The sequence below is a fragment of the Poecilia reticulata genome, chromosome 18 (genome assembly GCF_904066995.2).
Source record: "Poecilia reticulata chromosome 18, P_reticulata-male-v2, whole genome shotgun sequence".
In the NCBI taxonomy this organism is placed as follows: Eukaryota; Metazoa; Chordata; class Actinopteri; order Cyprinodontiformes; family Poeciliidae; genus Poecilia; species Poecilia reticulata.
The window spans coordinates 20,440,527-20,455,859 of NC_088847.1; the positions used below are offsets into that span (position 1 = coordinate 20,440,527).

The following is a 15,333-nucleotide window of genomic DNA, read 5'->3' on the forward strand; positions in this document are numbered from 1 at the left end:
ACATTCACCCGGCCACTTCCCTTCCAAGTTGTTTCACTTTGAAGCACAGACACTCAGACTGGCACTGTTGTGAACAACGTCCCATTTCCAGCAACTGCTCGAGTGAAACAACACGACACAGCATCTTTACTCCACCAAGAAATCTACGGCACTAAACAAAGTTATGAAGTATGGATTTCCACTGCAGGATTTCACAGAAAAAAACATTTCAACAGAACACAAGTAAAAACAAACGCTGCTTCTTTGTTTATACGCTGATTGATGACATCAGAGAAGCCACAGTAATCTGGCTGCTTCACTAACATTTACTAGTAAACACTGGAACACGAGTGACTTTTGACAAGCCAGTTGATATATTCGGAAGAAAGCTGGTTTCTGTGGTGTCATTTTTTTATTTTATTTTATTTTTTTACACATTTCCAATCTAAATAGCAAACCAAGTTAAATAGCTGATCATAACACAATGTTCTTTGAGAAATAAACCTAACAACGAGGAGTTCCTAAACCTTTTTTAGCATGTAAATGCTATTTTAGTGTGTCAAAGTATAAAAGTAACATTATTAGATCATGCCACATTATATGAACAGCTTAGCATTGTTTAAAAGTTCATAACTGCCACACTGTTTCCTTCCTGTTCATGCTGATGGGTGTGGAATTATGAGGCAAGACATAAAACTAGCAAAACCTGTTTGTGTGCAAGATTTCCTAACCCCAATTTAAACAAAATGCATGTCCCAAGATCATTCAATTGTTTTGTACAACTTGAAGATTCAGTAAAACTGTCCAAATCAAATCAAAAATCAAATTAGAAATAAAGCACAAAATGGTAGCATTAACTGAAAAACTATTTAAATGAATATTAGAGGAGGAAACAATCCCGCCGCACATCTCTCCTGCTTACTCAACTTATATGACTCACGTTTTTTGATCACCCCACCCCTCCTTGTCGTTCTGTCACTTTAATTTTCCTCCGTGCTCATCACTGCTCGTAGTAAAATGGGCGGCGATTGTTCATTCATACACGCTCCTGTTGAGATCACGGGACAAGTGGGGGGCGGAGTGGAGCCGAAGCACAAAGTGTGTGCATGCGTGTGTGTGAGTGGATGGATGACTCTTTACAGCCTCAGACTTCAAAAGGAGACAATAACCCGCTGCTGTTTTCCACGCCAATCGATCCAAGTGATAGGAAGTGAGCCATCAAAGACCCCATGCTGGCACACTTCGCTGATTTCTGACCTCTGGTCTTTTATAACAGGCAATAAAATGAGTACTCAGTTTACTCCTAAACCGGACAGAAAATTACTTTACGTAGTCTATCCATGCCTAATTTTTGGACAATTACGCACTACAGAAGAAAGATAAACAATCCACATTAGATATTAGGGAGGGGGTGGGGGGAAGTAACAACGAGGAGTTTTAAGGTAAAGTAACCATTTTCGACGCTTACGCAATATAAGTAGACAGAAACTGGGAAGAGTCGTGAATTAATACGAGAAACTGTAATATTTAAATCCCCTTTGGGATGAATAAAGTATCTATGAATGGACTTTTGTTTACTGTTCTTCTAAGGAGATCGGTGCGTAATGTTTTGGATACTTATATGAGACGCATGAATCCTACTACTTAATCCATTAGATTTATTTAAAAAAAATAAATAAGCGCTTTGGAGTTGGACGCCTTAAATCTGATAACTACGCAGCAAATCACGTTAACCAAAACATAAGAAGTGGTCAGACTTCCACTGGAACCTAATGGACAGCACCAAAACATCAACCCTCCCCCCTCTTAAAGAAAAAGAGTAAGGTGATGCAAATCATTTTCTTTCAGTCCGGCTCTTTGTGTGCATAAGGATTGACTGAGGGGGTTGATGGGGGTCGCAGAAATCCATTCACTTTATACGGCTGGCGACCTCGGTGATCCTGCCCACCCCCCACTCCAGCTCTCTCTCTCTCTCTCACACACACACACACACACACACGCACACACACACACACACGCACACACAATGCCGTGAGATCTCCTTACACATGCAGTTTTCCTCATCTCCATGTCCTCTGGTGACACACATAGTGCCAGTGTGTTTCACTATAACACGGGAATTTAGATATTTTCATTCATAAACAGACGTGACAACCGAACTGACGCAGAAACACGCCGGAAAACTCTTCAGCTGTTTCAGAAAGAAAACAAGACATCGCTTCTGGGAGAGAAATTACTCAGATGCAACTACAAAGACCAACCAAGTCCGGTAAATGTGACTTCATCGTGGATGTGAATTATGCACACACGCGTGGGATCAAACTGAACCACCTGTGGTTCAGGATGATTTCAGAGACAGCCAAATTCCCCCCACCTCATTAATTGCAATAAGTTACACACACTAATTAAAAATCATAAGTGTTATTTGTTTATTTACTTATGACAAAAAAAAAGAAAGAAAGAAAAGAAACAACACCGTTTCAGTGTTTTGAGTACTCACCGTGTCTGTCCGTGTTTAAAATAATCCTTCCGAGAACAAAACTGACTGAGTTAAATATCCGCAGTCCTCTGTGTGGTATCCCAAGTTAGAGCAGCTCCGAGTCAGCAGCCGGCTGGAAGAGAGCTCTGCGCTATAATCCTCTTATATCAGCGGCTTCCTTCTCCAAACAGCCCAGAAACAGGAACCACAGGGCGGCCAAACTGTTCCAGAAAGCCGCTTCCACGCTTTATTTTCTTTTTTTATTTTAAATTATAGTCCGTTCTGTCTCTGTTTAGCGGCTGTCGTCGAGCTTCTCTCCTCTCTCAGCTCTGCTCGGTTCCCCCACCACACGGACGCAGCGCAGCTTTAAAGAGAAACGCTCACACGTCATCGCGCGTGGCCACCGGAATTCCCTGAGAGCGCGAGCTGTCACGGAGCCCCGCAGCCGGTGGGACCGGAGCTGCTCTTCCGCCTCGTCCTCCACAAGCTTTAATCACCTCCACGATTCCACACCCGAGTCGTGACCGAGCGCCGGACTCCAGGAGAGCCCGGTTTTGTGTTTCCGTGCCTCGATTCGGTCTATTTTTGGACCAGGAAGACCGTGACAGCACGAGTCTATGTAGTCTACTATTAATAGACCACTGGAAAAAGATCTATTGTTTGCATAAGGAATACTACTGCTATTGACACCATTATTTGTTCACCTCCCTTAATCCATATTTGAGGTAACATAGAATAATGAGGCATAACATTATGACCAACTGCCAAATAGGGTGTTGATTCCTCCTGTAGCTGCTCAGACAGCCCACATACATCAAGGCATGCACTCCACTAGACGTCTAAATGTTTGATGTGCTCTCTGGTACCAATATATCAGCAGCAGATTCTTAGATGTATCTTTTGCTATTTTCTTACTTTTCAGTCATTAACCATATAATTAAGCATTGAAGCCAAGTGTCATGCTGGTACTTTAAAAAAATCTACTTACCCACATGTACAATCCATCCATAAGCTAACACTAAAAACGTATTCAGTAGAAGCTAATGCTAAAGCAACTATATTGATAGCCGCTATGTGTCAATAACATAACATGTGCAACAACACAAAAGAACCCTCAAAAGAACCAAATATGTCATTGCAAATTTACATTAATTTTGCAGAATCTAAGTGTACTAAGCATTTCCAAAGTTAGCAACAAAAAAAAAAAACTTAGCTCAGCAATTAGCATATAGGCTGATTAGCGGAAGTGTGCCCACCACTGATAACAATCAATAAGATTATCATTGAACTTTAATTTTTTTCATTATGTATTTATTAATATTGACTTTCATGTGCTTTTCAGCAAACTATTCCTGTTGGGCTTGTTGCAACAGGAAACTGTTGCAACAAGCCCATAAACTGGATGTCAGGACAAGTCAGGATAGAAATTACTACTATTGTTATTGTTATTCATCACCAACTAAACAACTTTTTTTTTTCATTGCATTTCGTAGCAGTTTGTGATTTTGGTCCTACACGTGGCAAAGCAGATTTACTAATAATACAGCTCATCAATTTCAGCACTCATGTTTCAGCAGCAGAAACCTTGGTAAACATTGCATCTACAAAGCATAAACAAAGCATCGCTCTGCTCGTTCTTCAGAAATTAAACTATAAACTGAAACTAAACATAATTTACTGCAGTCTTTAACCAGACAGCATTGTTTTAAATTCTTAATGAAATGTTATTTGTCAAATACATCCCACAGTACAACGAGCTAAGATTATTTTAATAACCTGTTACAACTCCTTCTAAAGATTAGTTAATGAGTTTTAAATATAAGTTTCTATCCTTTTTTGAATCTACTATCAAGTAATTTAAATAACCATCATACATTGAATTGTATGATGGTTGCATATAGATCTCACACAGCAAGTACATTTAGTTCATAAACAGCCAAATCACATATAGATGACAACATAGCGATACGGACAGAAGAGTAGAAATTGTTCACCATAAACAAGCATTTAGTAAAAACGAGTCCCTCTCTCTTTCTGGGACCGGAAACATTTGTTCCAGCTTTTCCACGCCAAAGAAACCATCCAGGACTCTGTGATATTGCCAATGCAGCACGGTGGTCCGACCGTCAGAATGCATCACACACCCAAACACACGCTCTTGTAGAGGTTATATTTAGCAAGCCAGCAGGAGAACAGGAGGCAAAATTAGTCTCCACAGGAATGGTGGAAGTGTGTCATGGATGATGCTGAGGCGATGACTTCAGGGTAGAGTACAGACACACACACACAGTTTATTTATGACCAGAACTGAGGTAACAAAAAAAGAAAAAAAAAGCAAGCAAACAATAAATAAGCAATGTATTGTGAAACATCTCTGGCTCAACATAAGGCAGTGATGCAATCAAATCCACAGCCTCTCAAAGTTCATGTTCAGATGACTCGGCTTGTTTCTGTGTGGCTGACGGATGAAACATCTACACGGTTTGTACTGTATGTTCTACCAAGATGGATCTAGTGGTGAGCTTCTCAGTGCAGTCATCTTTGGGAGAGATAGTCTAAACACAGAGGATTAGAGCGAGGGTCAATAAAACAGCAGCTGCGTATATTTCTAAAATTAAAAGAGAAGAAAAAAGGCCTGTGTTAGAGCTATATGGCAATATGCGGTTTGTGAAAATTGGGTTATAAAGTTCCAGATGTATAATAAATGCATCCAGCTGCAACCATAATGTTATAATGATTGGTATGTATATTATAAGTCAGCTGCGAGGATATTTTATCGCCTCATCTGGAAGCAATTATGGCATGAATTGTTCCCTGCTGTAATTATCCACCGTAGAGCTGTAAACTAGTTCATTATGTTTCTAGGCGATGTTATCTGCAGCCTCCTGTTTTATCCATTTATCCACGGTTTGTTCTTTTCATCCATTGGTCTGAAGCAATCACGTCCAACAAGTCATGCTGTTGGTTGTAAGCAACCAGTCTCTTTATTATGCAGATTATGAGATTATTGCTCCATATCTTTCATGAAGAACGCTGATGAAGCATTTCTGGTATGTGACTTTGCTCGGTGTACTTGCAGTGTAGAAAGTGCACTGAGAAACAGGGAGGCTGCAGGTTTGTCAGGAGGAGACGGACGCTTCAGTTTGCTCAGCTTGTTTAGACCATTTTAGAGTGTGAGCTCATAAGCTCAGCTTTAATATGATGTGTTGTCTCAATAACTAGAGACAAGAAGGCAGATAGACGTGTAATGAGGGAGGATGGAGAGCAAATGTTGGAGTGGATGTATGGTTTTCAAGACTGATAAATGGTTGGACAGACAGACAGATGGACATTTTTCAGGATGGATGGATGGATGGATGGATGGATGGATGGATGGATGGATGGATGGATGGATGGATGGATGGATGGATGGATGGATGGATGGATGGATGGATGGATGGATGGATGGATGGATGGATGGATGGATGGATGGATGGATGGATGGATGGATGGATGGATGGATGGACGGACGGACGGACGGACGGACGGTTGGTTTTCAAAGCGGATGGATGGAGAAATAGTTTTCTGGATGGATGGACAGACGGATGATAGATGGACGGTTGGTTTTCTGGATATATGGTGGATGACGAATGGATGGTTTTCTGGGCAGATGAATGAATGGATGAATATTTTTCATAATGGATGGTGGGATGAATGAATGATGGTTTTCAGGGCGGTTGGATGGATGAATGGTTGTCAGGATGGATGACTCTTTTAGACATTTGGAAAATATATTTTCTGCACATTATTTTTGCTTTGAGCGTTACTTAGACCTAGAAAACCCTGAATCTGAAATTCCCGACTTTTCCAGCTTGCCTCAGTTCACTGGAGAGGCCATTAGCTCTCTGATATGAACAGGAAGAGGATCGCTGATTGATGTGGGACTGGGTGGGACCCTCACGTGCCACACACATACACACTCAGCTTCCTCCAGCTGTTTCCTTCATTAACATACCATATTTGTATATAATAACAGTCTTGGGAAATTAAATTCTCATCCTTCCTGTCCCACAACAAGAGAAACCATGGCATTGCAGTCTGTCTGGGGGTCCTAAATATATATCTGTATGTTACAGGAAGAGACAATAAGGACAGAAAGTGAAGTGTTTAAGCCCTTTGAGCTTTAGTGGGAGGCGAACAGCCCCACATTCATATGTATAAAGAGACCATGCAGATGTTTGTGTGTGTGAAGAGGGAAGGACTGTAATTACAGAGATCAGAGACCAGGACAACCCAGTTCTCACACTCCAAATATACAGCACAGAGCTGCTCTCTCATGGGTACAAGCCCTAAAAAATTCCCTTCATTCCATCCACACATGCTTAAAAAATAAACCGAACACTGATGAGGTCCAGACAGCAGCGCAAGAAGGAATGCTAGAGCTTCACGGGGCTGGGAGGATCTCTGTGTGCTTGCAGACATAGGAGACCTTTCTGGTACAGATGGTACTTCTCGGCCTCCGATATGTAGGATTATATTTGTGTGCGCATGTGGCATAACGTGAGTCAGATCCTGGGTACACCGAGAGACCGACAGACACGATAATAATCACCTCCACGCTCCCTCTGCGAGGAGACGGAGCCGCACAGGCGCTCAGACAGTCAGACGAGCTGCAGCACACCCACATGTAGCTGCCTGACTGCAGCGCAGCGGCCCTGATAATTAAAGCCCTCGTTCAGGGAGAGAGGCACCAACAGGGAGCCGAGCTGCAGCTAATCCTGACTGCAGCGCTACGATAAGCTAAGCACAGAGGTCCTGCTTAATACACTCACTTTCCCCAAAGTTATGCAAGACAGTCAGAAAAGTAACGAGTGTGCAGAGCTCTGAAAGGGAATGCATTACTGCTTATGCTGACCGACTAATTTACGACTTTCTCGTTGGAAAAAGTAGGAGCACAAAAAAACTGTTGTGGTGCAGCAGGTTACTGCGTTAGCGTGTAAAACTATGTCTCCACATTTCTGAGGTCCCACACTCAGCTCTATAAAAAAGCGTGCGGATTGTGCTGCTGTTTGTTAGTCATATAAACCGTGATATGATCCCTGAATCTGGTTTATCTCTGGTAGAAAAGCAATGTTATGTTTAGACAAGAGCTAATACCTAATAAAACACGTGGGATTATCAACCGTTACACTTTAAAAGGGATAACATCATCATCTTTCAAACATCCCAAGAATGATCTGGAGAAATGGACTCTGGTTACTTATAGCAGCTTATCAACTACACCACTGCGGACAAAGAAGGGAGGTAAAAAAATGTTTTAAATATAATATTAATCTGGAATTTTTAATGTTTTCAAATCACTGAGTGGATTTAAAAACACTCAGTGACCACGGCGTGCTGTAAGTTGCTTAAGGTCAGGAATGGAAAGACCAAGATGCTGTCCACTAATGGATTATTACAGATCATCATTTGTTACTTCTGAAACTTCAGTTTATTTCTTCTGGTGGTTGAGTATTTTGATGAATCACAGTGGGCCATAGCTGCCCACGATTAGCTGAAATCCTCAAATGCTACAAATATACCTTAATATGCATTAATACACAGAGTGGAAGCTTCACACTACCACAGAAGCCATACATTTTTCCTTACCTCTGCTTTTAAAATGGCACAGCCAATCAGCGGCAGAGATAATTAATGGCGCTACTGAATTTGCAACCTCTAGCCCAGTGGTTCTTAACCTTTTTTGAGGTACCGAACGCATCAGATTCATATGTGCATTCACTGAACCCTTCTGTAGTGATGAATAAAATGATTTTTTTTTCCAAATTCAAGACATATGGGTGACCCAACTAGACTCTAGTTGGGTCACTTTAAGAAGATCACTAAGTCTTCTTAAAAGGTAGAGTCTCTGAGAACAGTTCTTCAAAATATAGTCAGTGTTTTCAGTAAAGTTGAGCTGACTGTCCAGGAACAACCCAAGGTATTTAAAATTTGCCACAGTTTCAACAGGTTGGCCATCGAGAGAAACTGGAACCACTTTAAGGTCTTGTTTAGATTATTTAATTAGCTCTACATTCCTAAGATAATGAAAAATTAATAATAAAACTTTGCGGTATTCTGATTTAGAAATGTAATTACATTAGTTGTGTTACCACCCCCACGCCACTAGAGGCAGTAGCAGGGCCGAAAAGATGCGACTAAGGAAGTACACCGAAAGCTACAGAATTTGGTAAAAACTGAGCTTTGCTGAAGTAAATAAAGACACAAGTTCAAATCCATGCTGAGAGTGGAGCTCCTTCAATCAGTGCTCCTCCGCAGCACTGATTGGCTAAACAATGTAACGTGATCCTCTGCAGCAAGTGATGGCAAAGCGGGGCGTCATCACGACTTTACACAAGTGTGTCTTTATCTCCACGGCAGAGGCTCCGCCGAACCCCTGAGACCGACTCACTGAACCCCTGGGGTTCGATCGAACCCAGGTTAAGAACCACTGCTCTAGCCAGTATTTCAGCTTCCAAAGCTGCATTTACTTTTGAGTATTTTAGATATTTTAGAAATTCGTGAATTTCCCGCAAATAATTTGGAATCACCTTCCACAGAAAAATCCGCCAATAGAGTCCACAGTAATGAATATTTCCATTAGTATCAAGACATCCATCGCATAAAATCTTCACCATATTGACCTTACTTTTGTGTCAGGCTATAAATGTGCAGTAAAAATAGCACATAAGTAGGTAATTATGTAGAAAAAGAGAGGAGATGACAGTATTTTCTCAGAGTCATCACGCTGTTTTGCTCGGACGCTGCAAACCTCGGAATGATGAAGCAAGTCGTTCACCTTCTTCCCTCCAGTGAAAGCTTTGAACTTCAAAGACCTGGGCTGTTTATCACCTGACTCAGATGCTTTTCATGCACATGTCTCTGCCAGGACAGTTCAGACTAGCAGAAGAGTTTGTTTTGTGCATGAATGAGACTACAAAGACAGCAATCTGCTAACACCTTGTGTTTCTACAGCCCACCACTTCCTCAGCTAATGAGTTTGTGTGAGTAATGTGCTGTTTTTTTTACTCCTACTATTCTCTTACTCATTTTCGCACTTCTCACCCGGTTTTACCTCTCTTACCTACACACTGATTTTTTCACCACACAACATGTCTAAACTGGACAAAACCTCGATCAGTAAAGCGGACAGGAAAGTAGAGCTGGTTTTGGAATAATTAAAGAGGACAATTAGCAGAAAACATTAGCCAGTTGTTTCAACTCTCAATAGACTTTATAAACATTCAACACATAATCACAACCACTCCTCTCTACACCATTGGTTCAGATCATTCAAGTTAAAGACATTTCAATAAAGTTGGGGTCTGGACTTTGACTAGGCCATGGAAAAATTTAGATTCTTTTCTGGGATCCTTGTCCTGTTGATCTAACTTCAGCAGTCAGTTTGGTCTTGTTGTGGCAATAAAGCTGGATTGGAGCCCAAATGATCATACCTCCACTACTGTGCTCAACAGAAAGCGTTTGTGTATTTGCAGTTGTTTTCTGCTAAAGCAGAAGTGTTGTTGTTCTTGTAAGGTTAGATTTAAAACTTTTTTAGAACCTGATAAGAATAAGATCCTCTTTATTACATCCTGACACAACACTAGTGTGGCTCACCAAATGGTGGATGTGTGCACAACACTAACACAGCTTCAAGTCCTCTAAAAGAGCCTTACCAAGTGATTGTAGGTTAAGTCCTTGCTCTTCTACTCTCAGGACCTTTGGGCCACCATGACACCCTCCAACCTCCTGAAACCAAAACAAAGAAGAACACAGGTCAGGTGTGATAACCCGCAGAAGCAATGTTATGCTACAGATGACGCCAGAAAGCTGCGGCAGCAGTGTGAAGAAGAAGTCGTCCTGTTGTTGTTCGGTGCGAGAGTTTATTCTTTGCTATATGGTTTGTATCTGTATGCGTGCGTGACTCGACGTGGTCGTGGCGCTGTTGGTATGTCGTCGGTGTTGGCTCGTGAAACCACAGCATGTGTCGGTGGGTCAGCCAAACAAGCGGCCTGGCCCAGCGCTGTGGCCATCTGCATGTGCGCCACCCGGTCAGTGAGTCACGGTGTCAGTGCTGGGCTGCGGGCCCGAGAACAGGTGGCACACTGGCGTAACGCTCCACCCCCAGAACACACCTCCACACACACTCTGAGAACACACACACACACAGCATAAGGCAAACAAGGCTACATACACACACACACATTTCACACAAGTAGGCTCTTACTGCTCATGTTTTCAAGCAAAATTGGTCAATAAACATTATATCCCATACTGTTATGGAAACTAACAAATTCAAATTAAATAAAATTAGTGCCTTTCCAATAATTTGTGTATAACTGCTGTCATGTCTTACATTGTCAGACTTCTCTTGTTCCTTTTATAAATAAATAACGAGCATCCACATCAGGATTCTGGAAAAACCCTGTCCTGAATGAACGCGACTCTAATCTGAAAATGATCAGAAAGATTAGTATTGGCCTTCAAACTGATCGTTGTACGCATCAAAAATAATGAATCCTTAGATTCATGGCATTTTGATGCAATGTTTCCTCCAAAAGCAGTAGTCTGCACGTCCTTAAAGTCTCATATCCATGCATCTAAAGTTAAAACCTTTAAATAAATGAAGTTTAACTTTAACATGTTAATCTTAAATTTTGTCAATGTTGTTCATCTCATATATTCTATGTAGTTTTTTTCTCAAGACTTTTTGGTGAGGCAAAAGTAGCAGCTAACTCCAACTAGCTGCGAATATTCCCTTGCTAACTAGTCAGAGGGTTAACAGGTTATTTAGCGTCTTTCATTGTTAAGTGCAAATTTATCGGCATTTGGATGACGTTCGTCTTTGCCACCGGCTCACTTCTGTTGCCAACCCATATGATGCTTTGCCATATCTGCAAAAAAAAAAGCTTCGCCGTACCAGGGTAAAGACTGCAGAGAGTCATATGCAGCGTGAGAAGTTCAAAGCTGCTGTCAAGAGCAACAAACAGACCCCAGAAATGTCACAGTTTTGATCTCCTGCCGTTGCTAAGGCTCACCAGAAAACTAACACTGATCTAAGAGCAGCGTTTCATGCGACAAACTCTGAAGTCGGAGGTTTAGTGGACTTTAAGCACGGTGGTCAACTGCCAGTCTTTCCTACTTACGAATTTCATTTCGACAAAGTCGTTACCATGGAGGGAAATACAGCCGAGAAGGACAAGAAATGGAAAAGAACTAGAGGAAAGAGAGCAACCGACGCAGCTACGATGACAAAAAAGGAAAAACGATTAAAAGAAGGAATGGTAATTGATGTTTTCAACTGATGTAAGACTGCAACAATATCTGTAATAATCTCACAAGGAGTACAATTTGTTCCTCAGTAGTTTTATGCATGTATGTATAAATAACATCCAATTTTCTTTTGTGTATTTCTGTCGCGACACAGGTCTTAAATTCAATTCATAATGGCCTTAAAAGTCTTAGATTTGAGTTGGTGGAACCTGGAGAAACCTTATTAACTCCACTCAATGTGCATTTTTATCACTTTCGTTTCTAATGTCTGAATGCAAACAAACCTCCAGTTTCCTTCCAAAGCTCCAGGTCATTTCTGACGCCTTTGCGCGCCAAGCAAACCCACAGGGCATCTTTACACTACTCTACCTTTCCTGCCTTTCTTCCACTTCTTCTCATGTTCTACCTGCAGGGCTGCACAATAAAGCACGCCCACGCAGCGGCGGCCTCCATATGCTTTCCTACTGAAGCGGAGAACAGAACAGCTTGTGCCGAGTGCGCGACAGTTGTGTCAATAAGAGGCAGAAATAGCTGGCTCAGCCTTCGCCGAGCTTGCAGCCTGGTGGCTAAGATCCCGAACCTTTGAACCAGGGGTCAGAGAGCAAACACCCTGAAGGGGTCACAGCTGTGTGCGTGAGTGTAGGTGTTTCTGAAAGACGTGGGTGCTACCTTAAACAAAGAAACTCAAATGAGTGTGTGTTGAGAGTTGCTTGTTGCTAGGGTAGAATATCTTCTTTTATGACACATCAAGTAAATGTCAGCAGGTTTGACATTAATCACCCTCTGTAAATCAAATGCAGTTGCATTCAAATAGCAACAGATTAAGATTAGATGAGAGAGAGTGTGTGTGTGTGTGTGTGTGTGCGTGCGGTACCAATAGATAGAGTGAGCGATAGCAAGATACAGAAAGTGGTGTTTATCTTTGGTCTGTAAAGGTTAACCAGTGGGAGCATCTCCCTTTGACATTAACCAGCACAAAAAAGGAGGCAGAAGGGCGAAGCAACAAAGAAAGACAAAGTCGGAGTGAAAAAGCCGAGACTGAGACGAAAAAAGCGGCTTGAAGATAAAAGAGGGTGAAAGCAGACGAGATTTCCTAAATGCAGACAAAGAGTTGTATTTAGTTGCCATCCAACCTAAAATCAAACATTGTGTAAAAATAGATAAAAAGATCAAAACAATCCAGGAATAAGGATTTAGCTCTGAGCGTCTGAGCCGAAGCCAAAACAATAAACAGCGGTTAGATTTTTTAAGTAGACAGAAGGTTATTATGACAAAAATCCAAAGTCAAACTGATCTAGATCTCAAATTGAGTCAAACTTTAATTACTTTTTATTTTTTTAACTTTTCTTTTTTTTAAAAGAGAAATTTATTTAGCAGGTTAACTTAACATGGAGACCTTTTACCCTGCGACCCCAATCTTAGATAAGCAAAGACAACAAAGGAACAAATGTCGATTTTACTATTTTAAGGAGAGCTTTGCAGGTATTAGAGACATCTAGTGGTAATACTCCAGAATACAATCAAATTAGTACACCCCCCTCACTCTACTTCTTGTCATTTATGAAAATGAAACCAAAGAGGCTTTTTTTGACACAGAAGGGTCCTAGAGCTGTACCATATCCTTACAATTCATCAAAACAATACCAAGAAAAATGAGCACATACTTGAAAACTGGCTTGCTTACGGGTACAAAAGGAAAGTAGGTTGGAAGGAAATGGCAACAGTTCAGACAAAATATGTGTCAAGAGGCAATCTGACCGCCATCACATCACAACATCAACTTGCAAACCCAGTTTAGCCTTTCCTATCACCACCTTTACATCACTACCTCCTTTGGTGGGTTAGAGGCCTCGACTTCCTTTCATACATTAAACCCGTAAGGCGAGAAACCCTTCGAGAGCTGGGTCAAAGTCTTTTTTGAAACACTTCAGAACCGTGTTGACTGATGAAAATCCACCTTAAGAAAACAATCTTTCAGGTCACTTGGTAAACCACCATCCTAAAAAAACGCCCCTAACTGCTTTTGTGACAGAAACAACTTATCACAACGCTACACACCTAGACGTCTTACCCCGAAAGCATACACAGGGCTTTAGAACCAGTTTTGCAGCCCTCTGTGGCAACAACTTTCAATGTGTCTGTGGTACTTGGCAAGAAACATTTTAAGACTGCTGTGGGACAGGATTTGTTCCACTTTTCTTTGCAGCATTGTTTTCATAAAGTTAGTTTTCACACATGGATGTCCTGTTTAAAGTCACGCCTCTGCATCACAATTACTACTAGGTTCAGACTTTGTCTAGGCCACTTCATTTTGGTTCCTTAGAGTTGATTCAAAGCCAGACCCACTGGTTAGCTTTAGCTCATTGTCCCGTTGCATAATCCAGGTGGGCTTGTGTTTGTGGTTATGAACTGGTGACCAAACCATCACACTGTCACCACCATGTTTGACTGTTGGTATGCTTCCCCCAAAAGCTCTTAGGTTTTTGCCATAAAGTTCTACTTTTGTCTCATCAGTCGACTAAATATTTGCTTAAAAGTCTTAAAAGAGAACAGGATATGAGTAGTTATTGCCTTGGGGTTGTATGGAGGACTTTACATATTCTGGGTTCTTGATTTATCCATTCTTGATGTGCTGATCACATTTAATTCATGGAGCCTTTTATTTTACGACCGAGTCTGACTGGTTTACATGGATTTTATGGATAATTATCTCTGCATTTTTTAATCATTGTCCAATTCCAAAATTAGTTTTAGTAGCACTGTGCACGTGGCATAAACAAACACTGTGTCCAACCACATCTCTTTCACCACTAATGTTTATAATACCTTGCTGTAGAGATAAATGAGCACCTTAATCGACATGCATTGTTTTGCATGTGCGAGCTTGCATGGCGTGAGGAAGGTAACCATGTTTGAGCTGCTCTAGTCCTGAGTCACTCCTGATTCAGCAAGGCTCTTCAAGTTGGGGCAACAGGCTTCATACTTACACCGAGTTGCTAATATATCACAAAAGTTCCCTCCTATAAGCCCCAATGCATTCACCGTCTGCTCCTCTGTGTCTCTACTTGTTTGTTTTTCCAAGTCCTTCAGAAGCACCGAGTTCACCAGCTTCCAGGCAAATATGAAGGAGTTGCTTCAGGCATCTGGGAGCTAATCAAGTGCGAGGACTTGTTTCGCAAACGTGTAATCTCTTGGAATGCCGTCACACCGTGTCCTGAAGGTGTGCAAGAGATTTAGACTCAGGTAAATTGCACACTTTTGCAGGACTGCCATTGTATGACAAAAGGAACTGGTTTCTCAGATGCTTTAAAACTGATCTGCCCCTTTGAATTTGGCTTTAAATTGGGTGTTGGCCATGTTATTTTTGAGTGCACGCACGAGAGAGGCCGACAGTCTGCTTTCCGTCTAGCTTGCTTGTAAACATGCGTGCATTTGGGCGGCCAGAGCTGGCAGAGGAACAGACAGCGCGGAGGAGAGCAGCGCTGGCTGCGGTTGAGGATGTTTGGCTCGGTGAACTTTTGCCGCATGGCTTCGCCAAAAGGTCATGGTCAAAACCAAGCCTCGTTCGCAAAACCAAAACACCC

General features: G+C 41.7%; 1 protein-coding gene across 2 annotated transcripts in view; it reads right to left on the reverse strand.

Moving 5' to 3' along the window:
• kdm6ba (lysine (K)-specific demethylase 6B, a) overlaps positions 1-15,333 on the reverse strand; it is a 107,967-nt gene that overhangs the window by 23,828 nt on the left and 68,806 nt on the right. For both annotated transcript variants that reach the window (XM_008435559.3, XM_017310482.2), the window contains exon 4: positions 10,153-10,225. The gene's annotated coding sequence lies outside the window, so the exon portion shown is untranslated. The remainder of the gene's footprint in view (positions 1-10,152; positions 10,226-15,333) is intronic.